The sequence below is a fragment of the Mauremys reevesii genome, unplaced genomic scaffold, assembly GCF_016161935.1.
Source record: "Mauremys reevesii isolate NIE-2019 unplaced genomic scaffold, ASM1616193v1 Contig61, whole genome shotgun sequence".
In the NCBI taxonomy this organism is placed as follows: domain Eukaryota; kingdom Metazoa; phylum Chordata; order Testudines; family Geoemydidae; genus Mauremys; species Mauremys reevesii.
The window spans coordinates 62,786-82,939 of NW_024100875.1; the positions used below are offsets into that span (position 1 = coordinate 62,786).

General features: G+C 44.9%; 1 protein-coding gene across 1 annotated transcript in view; it reads left to right on the forward strand.

Moving 5' to 3' along the window:
* The first annotated feature begins 405 nt into the window (after window positions 1–405).
* Window positions 406–20,154, forward strand: part of LOC120394496 (mitogen-activated protein kinase kinase kinase 15-like) — a 156,967-nt gene continuing 137,218 nt past the window's right edge. The window contains 1 exon segment of the mRNA XM_039518722.1: window positions 406–675. The gene's annotated coding sequence lies outside the window, so the exon portion shown is untranslated.

Sequence of the window (20,154 nt, forward strand, 5' to 3'; positions counted from 1 at the left end):
TCACTCCGCGGCGCCTCCCCCCGGCTCTAGTACTGCCCCGGGCCCCGCCCCCGCTCCCAGCTGTTTGCCCCCCCCCCACCCCCGGGTGCGGAGCTGCAGACGCCGCCTGGGAGGGAGCCGCCGGGAGCCGACTTCTCCCCAGCGCGGGCAGCGGGCGGGTCGGGGCGCTCAGCGGGTCCCTGTCCCCGGCGCCGCAGCTCCGGCCCCCGCGTGGCTGACGCCGGAGCTCCGCGGCCGCTCTGCGGAGAAGTTTCCCCAACTCCTGCCCCGCGCCCGGGCTGAGCGCCCCGTCCCCCCCCCCGGGCCAGGCGGCAGCGCCCCCATGTAGCGCGGGGCCCCGGCCGGGCGCCATGGAGGGCAGCGGGGGCGCCGCGGCGGAGCAGCCGCATTTCCTCAGCGGGGAAGCGGAGCAGCAGCCCGGGGCCGAGGCGGGCGCCGAGGCGGCGGGGCCGGGAGCGGAGGGCAGCGCCCCGGCCCCGCGGCAGCGCTCCCTGCGGGCCGTGTACGTGCTGAACGACAGCCCGAAAGCCGGGGCCGGGGCGCGGAGCCCGGAGGCCGGGGCGCTGCAGTGCCTGGTGCGAGCCTGCGAGGCGCAGGGGGCCCAGCTCACCACCGTCAACTTCGGGGAGCTGGACTTCGGGGAGACGGCGGTGCTGGACGCCTTCTACGACGCAGGTGTGCGGGGCGGGGAGCGCAGCCGGGTGGCGGGGCAGCGCTGGGCACAGGCGGGGCTACCCCCCCCCCCCAATAGTAACCCCCTTATTTCCACAAGCTAACACAGAGCCAGCGCCAGCGGTGCTCAGACACCTTCGATAAGAAGGGGGGGGGAGAGATGATCAGTAGGTCCAGCAATGGCTACTAGCCAAGCTCCCCAGGGCTGCAAACCCCCTGCTGCGGTGTCCTGAGCCTCAGTTTCCCCAGAAGCTGGGAATGGGCGCCAGGGGCTGGATTGCTGCACCATTGCCGGTTCTGTTCGTTCCCTCTGAAACATCAAGTGTTGGCCCCGTTGGAAGCCGGGCCAGACTGGGCTAGATGGACCCTTGATCTGCCCCGTATGGCCATTCTTGTGTAAATAAATCGGATTCCTTTTGCCGCCAACCCCAGACCTGCGTGGGGCCCTAAGCAGTTTCTTAGTTTGCTTATGCCTAGTGCCTCCCCTAGTTCTAGGTTTTGTCCCCCTCTCCTCTGATGTTGGGGATTGGTGACTGGAGTGTTTGGCTCCAGGGTTTTGATTCAGACTCTGCTCTGCTTAGTCTTCATCTTGCTGGCTCCCTGGGGACTGTGTGGGCAGTAGAAGATGGTGATCCCCATGCATCCCTTGAAATAAGAAGAGGGGCAGGAACAGAGCCTGCCCCAGGGGTGTGTGTGAAAACATGACAACCCATGCCAGGCAGAGGAGCTGCTGTTGGTAGCTCTAGCACATTTTAAAAGAAGTGGGAGAGATGGAAGGATGAGGGGGGGAGGGGCACTTGGAAGGGAGTGGGGTGAGCATGGTAATATCCTTACCTTATGTGGAGGGGAGTAAGAGTTTTTGCCCCAGAATGCCTTTGACAATGAGAACAAAAGAAACTGCCTCCACCCCCACCCCCGTGGGAGCTCTTGCATTTCCTCTATACTAGGGGTTCTCAGACCTTTTCATTGTGCAAATCTTTTAGAGAGATTGTCTTATGGACAGCTCCCTTCTGATAATCTTGCAGACCACCTTACCCACTCCCCACACCTTTTGTGATTCCTAATATCCTTGTGGCAGCTATTGCTTCCATGGCAAAGTGATGTTAGCCCAACGTTTAATGTACTATAGTTGCATTTTAATGAGATTTAGTAGCTGGAAGGAGGAGGAAATCTGACTAACCAGCTCTCCGGAAAGTACAAGTGCTCCATGAACCACTATCTGGGAACATCTTCTGTTGCACTGGCACTGGATTGGAGGACTGAGGGCATTTGGTAATGGGACATAAAACCTGTCTTTAGGTCACTTAAGGGGGTTAGGCACTTGAGTTTCATTGAAATTCAGGGGATTTGGACATCTAACCCCTCTTTTAGGCTCTTTTTTAATACCCTAGCCATAGTGTTTTAAGGGATTAAATATGATGATCTGGTTTAGCCTTCATTTTCTAGGACCATCGATCCAACACTGCACAAAGAAACTGAATTTTACATTAAAAACAAAAAATTATAAAATGCTGTGTTGAAAAGCCTGTTGTCACTCTGGAAACAATCTCCCAGAAGTCCCTTCTTTCTCTCGAGGTGGGAGGGGGGAAGCCCCGGAAAACTCTTGCGGGTCCTTCCGCTCCAGAACCCGCCGCTGAAGTGCCCCGAAGACCTGCGGCGGGGGGTCCTTCCGCCCCGGAACCTGCCGCTGAAGTGCCGGGTCTTCGGCAGCAATTTGGCGGTGGGGGCCCCCTGAATCCTCTGGGTGGCCCTGCAAGGAAGACTGGATTTTAGAGGGGCACAAGTGAATTTAAATTTTCAAGACCTTACTTAGCAGTTGCTGAATTTGTGAATCCATAACATGATTTAAAAACAATTATTGTAGTTATTTTATTTAATAATTGCTTTAAATTTACTTTTCATTTTCTCTTGCTTTACATTACCTACTTCTGAGAGCTCCCATCCTTCTGGTTCCAATCGAATGGTGCTGATATTCCAGTTGGAAGTAGCCAGTACCACTGTTCTTTAAAAGGGCAAAGATATTACTCTTCAATGATTTAGGGCATCCTAGTCCATTAATGGTCTAAATTAAGAAGGCCATCATGCCAGTGAGGTGCGAATGGGCCTGTACCTCCTCTAACCCTATTAAAAATTCTAATAACTATTGTGTTTCCTTCAATTCATATTCACCCACTCAGTTTATTTTTGGTATCTTTGTTTTCATGACAATGTACCGCAGGGAGTTGAAGAACTGCAAACTGATGCTGTATCTCCTATCTTATGATTTTTATTATAAATAAAATATGCAGTGATGTGTATAAGCCATCAAATATTCATTTTCAGAATAACAAGCAGAGAAGGCAATGGGCACAAAAAGAAGGTAGAGAATTTTCTGAAAGATGGGTGGGGAGTTTTCCTTGGGTGTGTTGGAAAGACCTCCTTCATTATGGTATAGAATAGAGCATGATCCTCTCAAATGCTGATCCATATGAGAGAGTAACCTACAGGGCAATAGGGCCAGTTATGACGTTTGGAAAGCTTGCTCTTGATTATTTGGAATGCTCAAATCTAGTTTAAAATATATTAATTATGACATGTACAAAACATTGAGCACCTTTCTAGTTCTGCCCGGTCTATCCTTTTCTCTTCTTTTTTGCCCTTTTGAGAGTTACAGTTCAACCTTCAAACTACCACTAAAGTATTTTCTACACTATTTACTCCATATCCTCTCAAAGGAGGGGGATGGAGAATCTGTAATCATATCTGTTGTGTGTATGTCATGTAATTGTTATCTTATTAATAAAAGTTAGAAAACAAAAGGAATTAAGCTTCCACATAGTAACCTGAGTAAAATAAAGTATTGTTATTCAAATAGCAGCATGGATGTACATGGGACTTCGAAGACAAAATAATCATATCTGCTTTTAGTGTTCTGCATTCTAATTTATTCCATTAGGTCAGGAATAATGTATTCTCATATTGCACATAATTTGTTGGTTTCCAACTTCCTTTGTTTATGCCCTCTTTCCCATGTACTTCCACTCTTTCAGTCTTTCTGCTCTCCCTACTCAGTTCTTTGATCCTCTGCATTTCTGAGCTATCCCAAGAAGCAGATAACCTCATTCTTTAAAAATAAAAGTTAATGGCTGCCTGCCTTTCACATGACTCATCAGGGGACTTAAAGAATGGGCAGCGCTGCCTCCTGAAATACCCTAGTTACTTAAATGCACCCTCTCCCAGAACTCCACCCAAAGGTGTGAAGCTTCTGCTTAAGGTTCAACTCTCTCAGGGGCATTCAGCAGCTGTGAAGCATATAACAGCCTCTGTGCAAAGTGTGTAATACATTAATGCTTGCATTGTCTCTGTCTGGTGTGCACCTGCTACAAGCCCTGTCAGCAGTGGTGGATCCACATACATATGGGCGCTCATGATACAACTTATGTTTTTCATAATACAACTTCACAATATCAACCAGAATTTGTAAATTGCACAACCACATTCCCAATTCATCAGACCTTGTTCCTGGAGAAAATGGACCTGAGGTGAGTGGGTCCCTGACTGAAGGAAAGGGGGTCTTTGCAATCCCAGTGTGGAGTCCCCTAATTTGCTTTTGGGGGCAGGAAGGACATTGGGACTGGGTTTGGCCCAATATGAAGTAGACTTTAGAATAAGCGCATATATCTGAGACCTTCTGATCCAAAGACTTGTGTGTTAAGGCTTGAACTTTCACAATTACACAGTAAAACAAGGTTCACAATATTGCAGCTGAGCTCTCACTTCACTTGGTTCTTATATCTCACTGACTGGTGACGCCTTGCCCCTTATATGCCCACAAGGGCATGGCTGACAACATTTTAGGAGGTTTGAGGAAAATGTAGTTCTCAGAAAATCTGGAAGGTTCCATGAGATCCTACAAAGTTCCAGATCATTCTAGGAGGTTAGTGAAAAATGAATACACGTATGGAATACCTGAAACTTTTACTTTCTACTTTCCTTTTTGTCATTAACAGCAAAAATAGCACCCTGAGCCTGGAGCTCCCCGAGCCCAGCATCCCAGGCAGTCGCCTGGGTCACCTGCCCTTAAATCCGGCCCTGGTCATATGATATGTCTTGGTCTCCATCACACATCCATTTTAATGAGATATAATTGCGCTTTATTCTAATGAGATCAGGTGGCATCAGATTTACAGCGTGCAGAATTTTCTAATAAATAAGCATATGTTTGTTTACTCAGCAGCCATTGGAGTAGGTAATCTTGCCAATTTTCATCTTTGAAAAATGACTAAAGCAAATATCTAGTTTTCATATACTAAACATGTTTATCTCCAGTGTGTAACCTGAAAGATATTTTCTGCATCTTAACTCATACATGTTCTATGTAATACCTTCTCTAATGTCAAATGCAGGAAGATAGGGACAGGATTTGGATGTGAGTGTAATTCAACAGAAGTAAGGTGTGATGCTCTGTACCTTAATCAGTAAGTGCTGAAGATGGTTGAAGCAGATAAAAAGTGTACCTTGATTTCATTATGGAGAAACACTCCAGTATACTACTACTACTATTGAATCAAATAACTCAAGAAATGACAGTAGGTGAGAAGAGATATCTCAGCACTCTGTTCTTTGCCCTGTTACCATTTCTCAGTCAAGATGAATGTTTATTTTTAAGAAGCTCTTGATCCAAGTTGTTAGAGCAAGGCTCTGGTACTGGATAGGTTTTATGGACCTCAAAAATAAAATGTATAACAGATAAGAGTCAGAAAATAACTTTAGAATTACTGTAAATATCATATGAATTTGAGCTGCATATTTTGAAAATATTTTTTGTGTATGTGCATAGCAGTATATATGGCTGTAAATCAGGATTGCTCCATTGAAGTCAACCAGCTGAGGATCTGTCCCATATTATTTATAGATTGAAGCAGCAAAATCTTTTTGTTTTTTTTAATGTGAATGTGTACATCTGCAAAATATTAAAATCTAAAATATTTTGAAGATTTCTTTATCAGAGTCCATTTTCAAGACATACAGCATAGCAGATTTAGATTAAATCTCAGGAAAAACTTCCTAACTGTAAGAACAGTCGGACAATGGAGCAGACTGCCTAGAAAGGTTGTGGAAGCTTCTTCACTGGAGGTTTTCAAAAGGATACTGGATAGCCATGTGCCTTGGCTGCTTAGACCCAAGAAATCCTGCATCTTGGCAGGGGGTTAGATTAGATCACCCTTGTCATGCCTTCTAACTTCATGATTCTGTGTATGTGACTAAGGGGTGGTAAATGTTTCTGAATGTGCATTCGATGACACAAGTGTGGCTGCTGAGTTAAGCCTAAAGAGGATTAGAAAGTGTTACTGGGATACCGAAGAATACTTCTAGCAACAATCTATTTTAGAGGAAAGTCCTGATTCTATCCTTAGATCGTTGCCATGAAAGCCTGAAAAATGGAGTATATCCCCGTTATAAGGGCTGTCAGCAACCTCTGTTCAGCCTGGTGCATATGGGCAAAAAGGAGATCAATTCATATCCCAGAGGGACTGCTGAGCAGCCTCATGCTGCCCCACTGTTGCCAGTGAAGTGAAAACCTAGCAGGTCCACCCAGGGATCTGGGGTGGAGCAGAATATGACATGCATGAAAATATTGCTAATACTGTATGCAGTGGTGGTGTAGCCACGTCAGTCCCAGGATATCAGATAGACAAGGTGGAGGAGGTAATCTTTTATTGGACCAATTTCTGATGGTGAGAGAGACAAGTTTTTGGGCTGCATAGAGCTCTTCTTCAGCTATGTGTAGCTCAAAAGCTTGTCTTTCTCACCAACAGAATAAAATAAAAGATAAATAAAATATATTACCTCACCCACCTTGTCTCTGTATCACTACTATTGTTGAGACTGAATGGGTGATTATATGAGTAAATGTTCCCTACCCACGCTTCTCACTGTTGCTGTTTGGATGAAAAAGTTGGATCATACACTGGAGAAAAATAAGTCATGGTAAGCACTTTGGCTACATCCACTCATAAATATCTCCAGTAAAAAGTGTCATATCCTAGGCCCAGATGCTTAGAGGCATGGTCTACCCAGGAATGAGTAGAATGTATGTTAACAGTCTCAAGGCTTTGACTGCTTAGATGCAGAGAAATATTTGTTCTTTGGGGATCTCAGATTAGCATTTTAAAGGGACAATCAACTCAAATCATGTTCCTGCCTGAAAATTCTGTGACCTGTTATAAGTGCAAGTAACATGTCTATAGCTGAAAGAGATTAGAGGAAAAATTGTTTATTTTTTAAAAATGGTTTGTTTACTTTGTACAATTGATGGAATTAAAGATTTTATTTTTTCCCCTTCCCCATTTATAAACCAAAGGAACAGGAGAACAGATATATGTATGTGCTTAAGACCGAGAGCAGGGGTCAGCAACCTGCGGCACGTGTGCCAAAGGCAGCATGCAAGCTGATTTTTAGTGGCATTCTGTTCCAGCCACCAGTCCAGTGCCAGCCGGGGTCCTGGCCACTGGCCCTGCTAAGCCCGATGCCAGCCTGGGATACCAGCCGCCGGCCCCGCTCCGCTTGCTGCACTATTATTTACTTTACATACAACAATAGTTTAGTTATATAATATAGACTTATAGAGAGAGACCTTCTAGAAATGTTAAAATGTGTTACTGGCACGTGAAACCTTAAATTACAGTGAATAAATGAAGACTCGGCACAGCACTTCTGAAAGGTTGCCGACCCCTGACCTAGAGTGTCAAACTCATGCTTTGCAGAAGGCAAAATCCCAAAGATCTCCATTCATGACTTTTTTTTTTTCTCGTTCTGGCCATCTGTTATTGAGGATTTGTCTAAGACAGCAGTTTATAAAAACTTGGAGTGTAGATAGTAAGGTCTTGATAAGTCTTCAAGTTTCAGTGCCATATAGTAAGAGATTTTACGATGTTCAATATTTGAAGTTTAGTTTTGGAGGGCAAAGTTTCTGTTTCTCTAGATTGGCTTTCGGGTTGCCAGCATGTCTGGCTTTTGCTTTTCTGGCTGTAATGTCTTAGTCAGTTCCATGTGTTTTTCTTATGATGCTGCCAAAATTTGTGAACTGTCAGACCTGTTCTGTGTTAATCCCAGAAAGCATTTTTGGTGTTCTTTCTTTTGTTGATTCTCATGGCTTTAGTTTTGTCCATGTAGACTTTTCAGTCCCACCAATAGTTCATAGTCCTGGAGGGAATTTGTTTTAACTTGCAAAGCTCTGTGCATATGTGACAGCAGGTTGATGTCATCTGCAAAGTCTTCTACCGTCTGTGTGAAAGTTCATTGTTATACCCCTTGGTTGTTACTGAAGTTGTGGTGTGGCAAAGTTGCTGCCCCAACACAGCCCCTCGTGGCTGGATTTGGTGATGCAGCATCTTCTGCCTCCGTTTCCACAAACTTTTTGGTCTACTCTTGCCATAGGAGTGTCCTGTCCTCCTGCCAGACCACTTCTGTAGAGTCCTGCTCCTTCCAGGGCTATGGAGTCCTTTACCAAAGTTCAAAAGATTGTAAACCAAACCTTCAGCCTAGCTGGGCTCAGCTGGCAGCCATCTCATCGCAAGTGTGCCTCTGCTGCTCCATACTGTTAATCCTGTATAACCACAATCAACCCAAGAGACTTGCACACTCTTCCTCTTGCTTCGGAGTTCAGGCAGGCTACGCTCCTCAGGGCACATGCCTCCACTCAGGCTTCCAGGTTACACCTGGAATTCCCTGTCTGTTCAGCTTTCTTTCAGGCTGCTTCACAGAGAGAGGGACCTCTCTACATTTTCTCCTCTAGGTCTCCTCCCTTCATCTGGGCTCACTCAACTCTTTATGGCACCAAACCCTACTGACCCCAGCTGGGCTTTATTTCTAATTTCTAATTGGGCAGGTTAACTGGCTTTTCAGGTCCATATTCGTCCTTCCCTGCCCATATTAACCCTTTCCCAGGTTGTGTGGGGTGAGGGAGGGAGGCATACAATTCTGCTTGCCTGCACTATGCCTGTCTGGTCAGTGAATTAAAGAGAGCACTTAAGCTCTTAGGTCAGGCCTGCACAACATGCGGCCCGCGGAGCCTCACTGTGCGGCCCGCCGGGGGATTCTAAATCCCCCACACACGGCGCTCTGCGGGAAGTCCAGAGCCCTTTGAATCCCAGCCGCGGCCAGGAACCAAAGGGCTCTGGGCTGCCTGCAGGAGCAGGGAGCCCAGAGCTTTTAAATCTCAGCCAGGCCTGGGATTCAAAGGGCTCTGCGCTGTCCACAGGGGCAGGGAGACCAGAGCCCTTTAAATCCCAGCCGCGGCCGGGAGTCAGAGGGCTCTGGGCTGCCGGCAGCCGCGGGGAGCCCAGAGCCCTTTAAATCCCAGCCGTGGCCGGGAGTCAGAGGGCTCTGGGCTGCCCACAGGGGCAGGGAGACCAGAGCCCTTTAAATCCCGTCCGGGGCTGGGTTTTAATGGGCTCAGGGCACCCCGCGGCTGCCAGCAGCCCAGAGCCCTTTGAATCCCAGCCCCTGGCCGCTGATTGCCCCCTCCCCAGACCCCTGCCCCAACTGCCCCTTGGGACCCCAGCCCCTATCTAAGCCTCCCTTCTCCTTGTCCCTAACTGCCCCCTCCTGAGACCCCACCCAACTTCCCCCCAGAACCCCACCCCTTACTTGTCCCCTGATAAACCTCCTGGACTCCCATGCCTATCCAATCACTGCCTGTCCCCTAACTGCCCCTCCAAACCTCTGCCCCATCCAACCCCCGCTGCTCCCTGTCCCTTGACTGCCCCCCGGAACCTCCTACCCCTTCTCCAACCCCCAAACCGCTTACTGTGCCACTCAGACCAGCGTGTCTGGCTCCTGCAGCTCCAGATAGTTGCTGCCATGCTCCCCCATGGAGCCCACAGCCCTCTCCCACTCCCAGCACCTGCCTTCCAGATTTGAACACCTCAAAATTCAGAAGTGCTCAAGCTCGGTTTGGGCAGCTTTTACTTTGTTTCTCCCAAATCAAATATACTGATCCACTGTAACTTGCTGTAGAAAAAGTAGGATAAAATTGAGCAAGAAATGCTTATTAGGACTGGAATTGCTACTTTCAACAGCCATTGCCTTTTTGTTTGTTTAAGGAAGACAGTGATATTGCATTGGCAAATTCCCTATAGAAAGAAAGAGTGGAAAGAATAATAAAGGCACCTCAACTTTTCCTCATTTATGGAGGACAGTCTTATAATATGCATCCAGATATCCTCCAATCACACAAGCTGAAAATTGTTCCACTTTACTGCAGCTCTGTAACCATATGGGAACCAATCCTGTCTATGTTTTGTGCACATCCAACATTCCGGCTGAATGACCCGCCCTGGGAGCGAGTTACCAGTGACCCAGGGCTGGGGCGGCAGGAGGTGTGGGGGGCACTGGTGGGGGGGAGCCCAGGGCTGTGGCAGCAGCAGGGTGGAGGGAGGGCACTGGTGGGGAGGAAAGGAGGAAGCCCAGTGCTGGGGTGGCAGGGGGTGTGTGTGGGTGGGGGGAGAGCCCAGGACTGGGGCAGCAGGAGGGTACGGGGGGAGCCCAGGGCTGGGAAGGGGGACAGCCAAATTTTTTTTTGCTTGGGGCAGCAAAAAACCTAGAACCCGGCCCTGCCCCGGACCCTTTAATTTGACCCTGAGGGCTCCCAGCCACCTCTTTAGCTGGGAGCCCCTTGTTGATTTAAAATAAAGTATCACCTCCCCACCCCCAACCTTCCTTTTTGGCCCACAGCTGTTTTGGTGGGGCGGCGCTGGGGAAGGAGGGTTTGTTTCTGCAGGGCTGGGCGGCCCTGGGGCAGGGTGTTTCCTCGGGCTGGGAGGTTTCGGCCCTCAGCTGTTTTCTTTGGAGGAATGTGGCCCTCGCAGCTTTACGAGTTGTGCAGGCCTGTCTTAGGTCCTTTACTTTTGCAGACATACTTTACATTATATTTTGTAAATTATTTTGAATATTCCTGTTTGAGATTTAACAGTTCAGCCATAAAACCTTGGAAATCTGACTTCATGTTCTGTTTTATTGCATTTCAACGTGGTCAGAGATGTCAGATGGAGCCCTTGGAAGTAAAGTGCCAACAGTGTCTGTGGCCAGTGCCTAATGATGTTACAAGCTAATTTTAGTGTTATCAACTCTCATAATTTTAACATTTCGCAATATTTGGTGGTTTTTCTTAAAGCCCCACCTTCTGGCGTCATGTGGCTTGCCCTCATAGTTGTGGAGAAAACTTGAAAAATTGACCAAAATGTAAATGCTCAGAAACCAGAAAACCAGTAAATAGAACCAAATTTTATTAATTTAAAAAAAAAAAAACCTCACTGTTGTTAAGCTAATGTCATGGTTTTTGAATGCTTGAGGTTAGCAATACTTGGATTGCAGTCCATAGCACAGTTTTGCAAATTAATCAGAAATATGGAGGAGGGGGAGAAACATTTCTCCAACTGCAAAATGGGGACAATAGCAGGGCATGAAACTAGCTATTCTAGTTTTACATTCAGCAATTTTATAACAAATAAGAATCTTCGTTTACCCTCCTCCCCCCATTTTGTGGACTCAGGTTGTAGAAAAGTTGACCTTGTAATTTCAGTCAAAAACAATATAAATTGAAAATGCAACTAAAGCTGAGAGCTTCTGTTGCTTTCGAGTGCTTATGTAATAAGAATTCATAACCTCAAACGGTAGCAAAAGTTCTTTCCATGCATAAAACCATACTTGGAGTGGTTAAGTGCAGCACATAATGTTCCAACGTAAAACAGTGCTTTTGTTTGAATAAAATGTAAGTAGTTAAAAAAAGAATGACCTTCCACAAAAATAATCCACCCAGTAAACAAAATTATTTTTCTACATTCACTGCCTGTTTTTCCTTGAGGGACTCCGGGGTCACATTTGAAAAACGTCAATAGTGAGCTTCATGTTCATTGCATTTAGAAAACCTTTTTTATTTTATTTTGTATGGCTTGAAAATAGAGCCATTAAACAGGAAAATCTTGGGGGAAACTTTCTTGACACTATCTCTAGGAACAAAATCATAACGCCAACTTCAGAATCTGAGAATAATGGAACATACACAACACATGGCATTTTTCATACGCTCTTATCTGCAGAGTGCCTTGACATCACTGGAAGGCCTCCATAAATTTCCATGACTCTCCCCCCACACACCAAAAAAAACCAAAAAAAAAACCCTCAAAGTAATTTGTCATGCTCACTGAGAATTACTGCAACAGGTCTTTCCTTTGCTGCCATTCTTGCTTCCCATGAACCTTTCATAAACTAGCCCATATGGTCCAACATGTATTGTGAAATGGACAAAAATCATATTGCAGGCACTTGATTCATATCAACAAATGGTGGATTTGAGGCAATTAGTGAAATTTTGATCAACAACGAAGTCATAGAGTTTTACAGATACAGTGTATGGTAATGTGTCTGAGGTAAGTCTCAAGTCCTGTACCTAAAATGTTTGCATATTTGCAAGTTAAAAGATGAAAGTTTCCATACTAAATGTTGACTTTTCCTCCTACAAAACTGATGAACATAGGAGGAAACCATAGTAACTAGTTTCATGCATTGCTTTGTCATGATACACTTCTCCCCATGTAATACACTGAAAATAAAAAACAAAATGCTTCATAAACGTTACCACACTTAGGAATCATAGAATCATAGAAGATTAGGGTTGGAAGGGACCTCAGGAGATCATCTAGTCCAACCCCCTGCTTAAATACTGATTTAACTCACGTTTTCCAAATCGAGAAACTTGAGGTAAAGAGCTTGTGACACGGTACATACAGCTAAGTAGGCATATACATACAGCTGTAAGCCCATGGAACAATTTCAGTCATAACTCTGAAGAAAAGGTATATATTACAGGTATCATCTAAGGTTGATTTGAAGCAGTTTTGAACCCTTTCACTAGGATTTATATCTTATTTGTCCCTGACTTTTACATCAAATTATCGGAGAGATGGTCCAGATGCTGTGCAGCAATATATTTGTTTCCCTCCTACCTGTGTTAACCAAAGCATGGTTATGCTCACTTAGCTATAATTCTGCTGCTGCTAGTGACAGGGAGTGCTCAGAAGCTCGAGGAATTTTGCTCAGATCATTACCCAACGTTTTGGAGCCTTATTTCAAATGTGCAAAATCTCTCAACAGGCTCTTTCATAAGACTCTCGTACTTGCTGCTTCTAATAGCGTCAGCGGTACTGAGAGAAAAACCTTTCTTCAGTGGTAATATTTCACTGCTTCCAAGCCTGACCAGAACAAAGAGTTACAGAAACATGTGAAAATTAGAGGCAGGGGGGATTAATACAGGGGAAAAGTTTATCTGATCTTGGTTCAAGTTTTGGGTGATGGCTTAGGTCTGCACTTACCTTATCCAAACTCTTTTCTCCCATCTTACTAGTACTATGAGTTAGCATTACTAACATTTGGTAGTTAGCACAGTTAAACTTATAGTGAATCCAAGTGTGTTTATTCATAGTACTCATGAATTCAGTCAGTTTCCCTCAGACAGAAGTCATGGATGTAGGATTGGGCTAATTCAAAGAATTAATCATATGGCATCTGGGTTAATACAGAGAATTATCTGCCATTTGTAAATTAACTTACAAGGTGTTTGTGAAAACTACCTCGTTGTCGTCCCAGACATGGCAGTTGAGAAAATACTTAGGAATCCTGTTTTTTTTTTTGGAATGTCATGTTTGTCTTGCCTGCAAAGAGAGTGACAGGATGAAATGGCAGGTTTCAGAGTAGGTCATTACACCAATTGAATCTATTTCCCTATGTTAAGTTCTCCTCACACCTTCTATGAGCCATCTTAATTATCACTTCAAAAAGTTTTTTTTCCTCCTGCTAACGATAGCTCATCTCAATTGATTAGACTCTGCCTGTTGGTATGCATACTTCCACCTTTTCATGTTCTCTGTATGTATAAATATCTCCTGTCTGTGTGTTCCATTCTATGCATCCGAAGAAGTGAGCTTTAGCTCACGAAAGCTCATGCTGAAATAAATTTGTTAGTCTCTAAGGTGCCACAAGTACTCCTGTTTTTTTTGAGGATGAAATGGGTGTTCGGAATTTGTAAATGAAAATAGGGTTACAGGATTATACCGTGTGTGTCACTTTCGAATAGTGCCAGACCAGTCAGCTCTACTGCTCTAATCTAAGTTGAAAATGAAAATCTGCCGTAGAAAAGCTAATGTTTACAGTGGTATTGCTTCCTGGCACCAGGTTTCCTTGCTGAGCAGAATTGCTATGTGCATTGTTGTATAATGGGCCAACTGTCCACTTCAGCTACTGGCCGCTTCTCTGTTGGTGTGCTTGGAAGTCTGTGTGTCTGAATTATGTTTCAGGTGTTCTTTTTTTATCTAAATGGATATTTTACATTCATTAAATCTTTTAAAGCAAATTTGAGAAAAGGGTGTAATTATTAAGCTGAAAGCCAAACATTACATCTGCTGTTTTTACTAGTTTTATTCATGCTCCAAAGATACTGACATTATCAGTCTTACTTAGTCAAGTGGAGAAGATGCAAAGTGTATTTGTGTGAAGCAGAACGGAAAGAAACTTAAAAATGGCTAACAGCCAGAGTTCTTTTCTGTTTAATGTCAAAGTGCATCTGACCAAAAGTAAGTGTAGAAATTGAAAATTACATTTTCTTGACGCTTAATGTGATGACTGAATTTCTATGGAAAATAAGGATGTCACAAATCAGCATGGGTTATGGAAGGTATATTGAGTTAGTTTAACAGGATCTTTTTGTTTTGATATTACAGATTTGGTTGATAAAGGTAATAGTGTTGATATAATATACTTATACTTTTGTAAGGCATTTGACTTGGTACTGCATGACATTTTGATTAAAAAACTAAAATGATATAAAATCAACATGGCTCACAGTAAACGGATTAAAAGCTGGCTAACAGGTTCAATGTATTTGTAAACGGAATCATCGTGTAGCAGGGATGTTTATAGTTGGGTGCCTCAGGTTGGTTCTGAGCTCTGTGCTATTTAACATTATTATTAATTACCTGGAAGAAAACATAAAATCATCACTGATAAAGTTTGCAGATTACGCAAAACTTGGGAGGAGTGATAAATAAAGAAGCAGGCAGGTCACTGATATTTGGATCACTTGGCAACTGGGTGTAAGAAAACAATATGCATTTTAATACGGCTACATGTAAATGTGTACATCTAGGAACAAAGACTGCAGGCTATACTTACAGAATGGAGGACTCTATCTTGGGAACTAGAGACTCTCTGAAAAAGATTTGGGGGTAGGCTCCCAGTGCAACACTGTGGCCAAAGGGCTAATGTGATTGTGATGCTTCCCGGGAGTGCCCAGAATTATGAGGTAGCTCACTACCCCCTGCCCTTAGCATGAAAAAGTCTAGTCCATGCCTACCGTGGGTCAGCTCCCCGATTCCACCAGCCACAGGCAACAGAAGCACTCCCATGTAGGCCTACACAGACCCTGTTGTCTTCCCACAGGTTAGTGATAGGCACACTGCAACCCCTAAGCCCCACAAGTGTCTCCCTGGAGTGTCCAGCCCCTGATCCACTGGACACTCACAGATTTGCTGCTTCCAGAGAAACAGTACAGAAACCCCAGCTTGCCACCTCAGATCACCACTCTGCTTAACAAACACCACTTAGATATATTTATAGAGAAATGCCGTATAAAGTTTATTTAGCAAAGAATAGAGATTCCAATGACAGCAAGAAGCAGCTTTGGAAACAAATGGTCACACACAGAATAAAATCATAGCACACATTCTAGAGTCTAGACTTAATTTACAAGATACTCTCATGTCTAATAAAGAATTGCTTGCTAGCACTTTACTGTCAGGTTTGCTATTACCCCCCTTCTGCGAGACACAACACGGTGTCAGCTTGCTTCCCCAGTAAAGGATCCAAGTACCTTTTCCTATATCAGGACAGTCCTTTGTTCTTTTTCATAAACAAGAGACCCTAGCTGACCTTTTTTTTTCCTCCTGTGCTTTCCCTCTCTTGTCAATTTTGAAATCTTTGGATTAGCATCAGGCTAAGTATGTACATAGATCTCCATTGTGAACAGGGGCGGCTTCAGGCACCAGCGCAGCAAGCGTGTGCCTGGGGTGGCAAGCCGTGGGGGGCAGCCTGCCGGTCGCTGTGAGGGTGGCAGTCAGGCAGCCTTCAGCGGTGTTTCTGTGGGAGGCCCACCGGTCCCGCAGCTTTGGTGGCAATTCGGCGGGACCAGCAGCTCACCTGCAGAACCACCGCCGAATCCGCGTGACTGGCGGACCTCCCGCAGGAACACCGCTGAAGGCTGCCTGACTGCCATGCTTGGGGCGGCAAAAAACATAGAGCTGCCCCTGATTTTGAAGCAGAATAATGCACAATACACCTATGAAAAGACTGAAAGATTAACATCTGTTACATCCTGCCCGAAAGGAACCTGTCCGAGGCATGTTGTCTTCTCCAAGACCTTAAGAACATAATTTTCAGTATAGATACATAACTTAAATATTATTCTTATATACATTTCGCAATGATTGTGATGACCAGTGGGCTACTAGCCTTGGTAGATACCTTACTTGTCACTCTTTAGTGAACTAATAAGCATATATCTGACACAGAGGATCCCTGTAAACCTGTAGCATCCTCTGCCATATGACATCAAGAGAGGTCTGGGTCACAGTGGTTCTTGGGTGTATAAATGAGAATCTAGGACAAGGATCGGTAATCTTTGGCACACGGCCTGCCAGCTGGGCTGGTTTGTTTACCTGCTGCGTCCGCAGGTTTGGCCAATCACGGCTCCCACTGGCCGTGGTTTGCTGCTGCAGGCCAATGGGGGCAGCAGGAAGTGGCAGCCAGTAAGTCCCTCGGCCCGCGCCACTTCCCGCCGCCCCCATTGGCCTGGAACGGCGAACCACAGCCAGTGGGAGCCACGATTGGCTGACCCTTCGGACGCGGCAGGTAAACAAACTGGTCTGGCCCACCAGGGAGCTTACCCTGGCAGGCTGTGTGCCAAAGGTTGCCACTCCCTGACCTAGGATTTGACACTGGTGTGACTGTTGCTGTAATACTATGTCCCTTTCTGGTATCCATAATACAAGAAGGCTATTGATAAACGGGAGAGGGTGCAAAGCCACAAGAATGATTAAAGGATTGGAAAACCTGTCTTATAGTGATAGACTACTAGATAGGAAACCCAATTAATTTAGCTTAACTAAGAGGAGGTTAAGAGGTGACTAGATTATAGTCTGAGTGCCTACCTGCGGAACAAATATCTGATGATGGGCTTTTCAGTCTAGCAGAGAAAGGTATAACATGATCCAGTGGCTGAAAGTTGAATCTTGACAAATTCTGGCTAGAAATAAAGTGTAAATTTTTAACAGTGGGAGTAATTAATTATTGGGACGATTTACCAAGCTTCATGGTGAATTCTCCATTGCTGACAATTTTAAAGTCAAGATTGGATGTTTTTTCTAAAAGAGATGCTATAGGAATGATTCTGGGGGAGTTCTATGATCTGTGTTATACAGGAGGTCAGACTAGATGATCACAATGGTCCCTTCTTGTGTTGGAATCTGTGAATTATTGGGAGGTCATGATTTTTGGTTTTGCAAAACCAGGGGAGGCATTTAATTTTGGGGCATGATTTGTACGTACAGGAATGTGGAATGTTTTATTGTTCAAGTTAAATGAAATAATAACCACATCTGAGTTACTCTTAGAAGAGGAATACACACCAAACGGTCAACTTTGTGGGGGGGTTTGCAACTAGTGATGACAGAACTTTCAAAAGGTTTGGTGATTGAGTTTGATTTGGATAAGGGCTCAAAACGTAGGGAGCTGACCCCAATCTTTTCTGCGCTATCTGAACTTGAAGGAGATACAGTAGTCTGGAAGGGTTGAGAGCCACTGCCTTAGCCCCGAACCATCCACTCTCTCACACCAGTTCATTAGGTCAGCATGGTTCACAGATGCGCTATGGCAGATGATGGATGCAGGTAGGAAGTTAGAATGTCAGTGGCTCAAAAACCACTCTGAATCCCTGTCAGCAGCACAAACATCACTTGCAGCCGAACTCTGCCATGGCAGCAGAGGAGGCAAAATGAGCCTTCTAATCCTTCACGATGAACACGGCAGAATCATGCCCAGCAGAACTGTTTTACCTAGAGAATCGGCTAATCAACCCAGACTGCATAACCCAGATGCTAACCACTGTAAAGAGCTGTTGGCACACTGCACTGATAAAATCAACAGATTACTTATGGAGATACCTGGGAAAGAAAATTCCACCCCAACCACATTGTATTATCCGCCCCACCACCTCTGACTGAGCTTGGCCCCATCACACATAAAGATCTCAAGAAGCTGTGAAAAATATTAGAGCCACAACCTCTGAAACAGAACCTCTCCACACCTGGTAGGTAAAATCCAGAGAACAACTATGGCTGCTACTAATGGGAATATCAATGCCTCCTCCAGAGGAGCTGAACCTAGACTGATTGATTGTTTCTCTCAGCTAACGCACCCAGGCCTCCTTGGGAAAAACAGAATGGGTCAATCAATCCTTAAGAAGCCAACACTTGAACTACAGCTGAACCTACACTGATTGTTTCTCTCAGCTAACGCACCCAGGCTCCTAATTCCTGAAGACTCCAGCAGGCACAGTCTTAAACCCTGGATTCATTAGCTGAATCAGCTGAGGGCAATGAGCAGGGTTTGAGTTCAGCTGTGGGTCCCTGAGAGAAGCACAGCTACTGTCCTCCTTGGGAAAAACAGAATGGGTCAGTCAATCCTCAAGAAGCCAACACTTGACCCTGATAATATTTGCAACTGCCATCTTCAAGCTCCAATTTCTGGGCAAAATAATTGAGAAGGATAGTAACCATCCAACTCCAACACATGACATCAGCCAGTATCCTGGATTTGTCACAATCAGGGCACAGCAGGGATAGCTCTAGTGGCGCTGAAAGATTTCTCATGGCCTTGGATACAGGTAAGATCTCCATGTCATACTGCTGGACCTCTCTGCAGCCTTTGACACAGTTAACTGCAGGGATCCATGCTATTCCCACTTCTCTTCAATAGCTACATGAGACCACTGGCGGAGATAGTGAGCTGCTATGGGTTCAACTGCCTACATTATGCTGATGGCATTCAGCTGTATTCTTCATTCTCAAATGATGCATCCTCCACCACTGCTAAAAGACTAGCAGGCCTAAAAGCCGAACTCAGACCCTAAGTCCAAAATGATGCTGATCAGAAACAGGAAGTGCTTCAAAGAGCTGGCCAAGACATTGGCTCTGCCTTCCTTTAAAGGCATCCAGCCCCCATTTGTTAAAGTGGTGTGAAGTGCCAGGGTCCTGTCTGACTCTTCAGTGAGCTTGGCTGACCAGGTAGCATCACTTTCCAAAAATGCCTCTTCACTTCCAGCCCACTGGGAAACTTAATCTCTTCCTCCCAAGGACCTAGCTACGATCATCCATCAGACTGGATTACTGAAACTCATTATATCTGAAGCTGAATGCAAAGATAATGCACAGGCTCTAGCTGGTACAGAATGTGATTGCCTGCCTTTTCCATTGCCCAAGGCACTGTAAGGATATCAGGACTGTACTCTAAGTCTCTTCACTGGCTTCTAGTCAGCTTCAGGTGTCATTTTCAGGCCTTGGTCCTAATTTTCAAAGCAATTAATGAACTGGACTCTAGCTATGTAAGACTTGCACTCTATCAATCACTGTGACAACTGCGCTCCTCAGAGACAAAGCAGACAACAAAGTATGTGAGAGCTGGGTACAAAACATTTTCTCAAGAGAGGATCTGGCTATGGAGCACTCTTCCAGAGGAGATCAGGTGAATCCAGTGACCATCTTCAGGAAACTTTGCAAACTCTTCCTTTTTGAGAAAGCTCTTCCTCTGCAAGAGGCACCGTTTCACAATTCAAACACCCGTCTTATTTCTAACCTCTCTCAAGCAGAGTTCTGACTGTGTTAAAGGAGAAGTACTGGAGATTGGATGAAAGACACTAGAGACTTTCAGAGTGGTAGCCGTGTTAGTCTGTATCAGCAAAAAGAATGAGGAGTACACATACTAAAACTATTTCCCCATGCTAATTTCCTCCCCTACTGTTACTTACACCTTTTTGTCAACTGTTTGAAATGGGCCATCCTTTTTATCACTACAAAAGTTTTTTTTTTCTCCTGCTGATAATAGCTCACCTTAATTGATTAGTCTTTTTAGAGTTGGTATAGCAACCCCCATCTTTTCATGTTCTCTGTGTGTGTGTATGTATATATGTATAATCTTCCTACTGTATTTTCCTCTCCATGCATCTGATGAAGTGAGTTTTAGCCCACGAACGCTTATGCCCAAATAAATTTGTTAGTCTCTAAGGTGCCACAAGTACTCTTGTTCTTTTTACTAGAAACTTTGTAGTTACTATTGATTTTATATGGAAGGCACTCAGATACTATGATGATGAGCAGCAGTATAAAACAGTAAGAT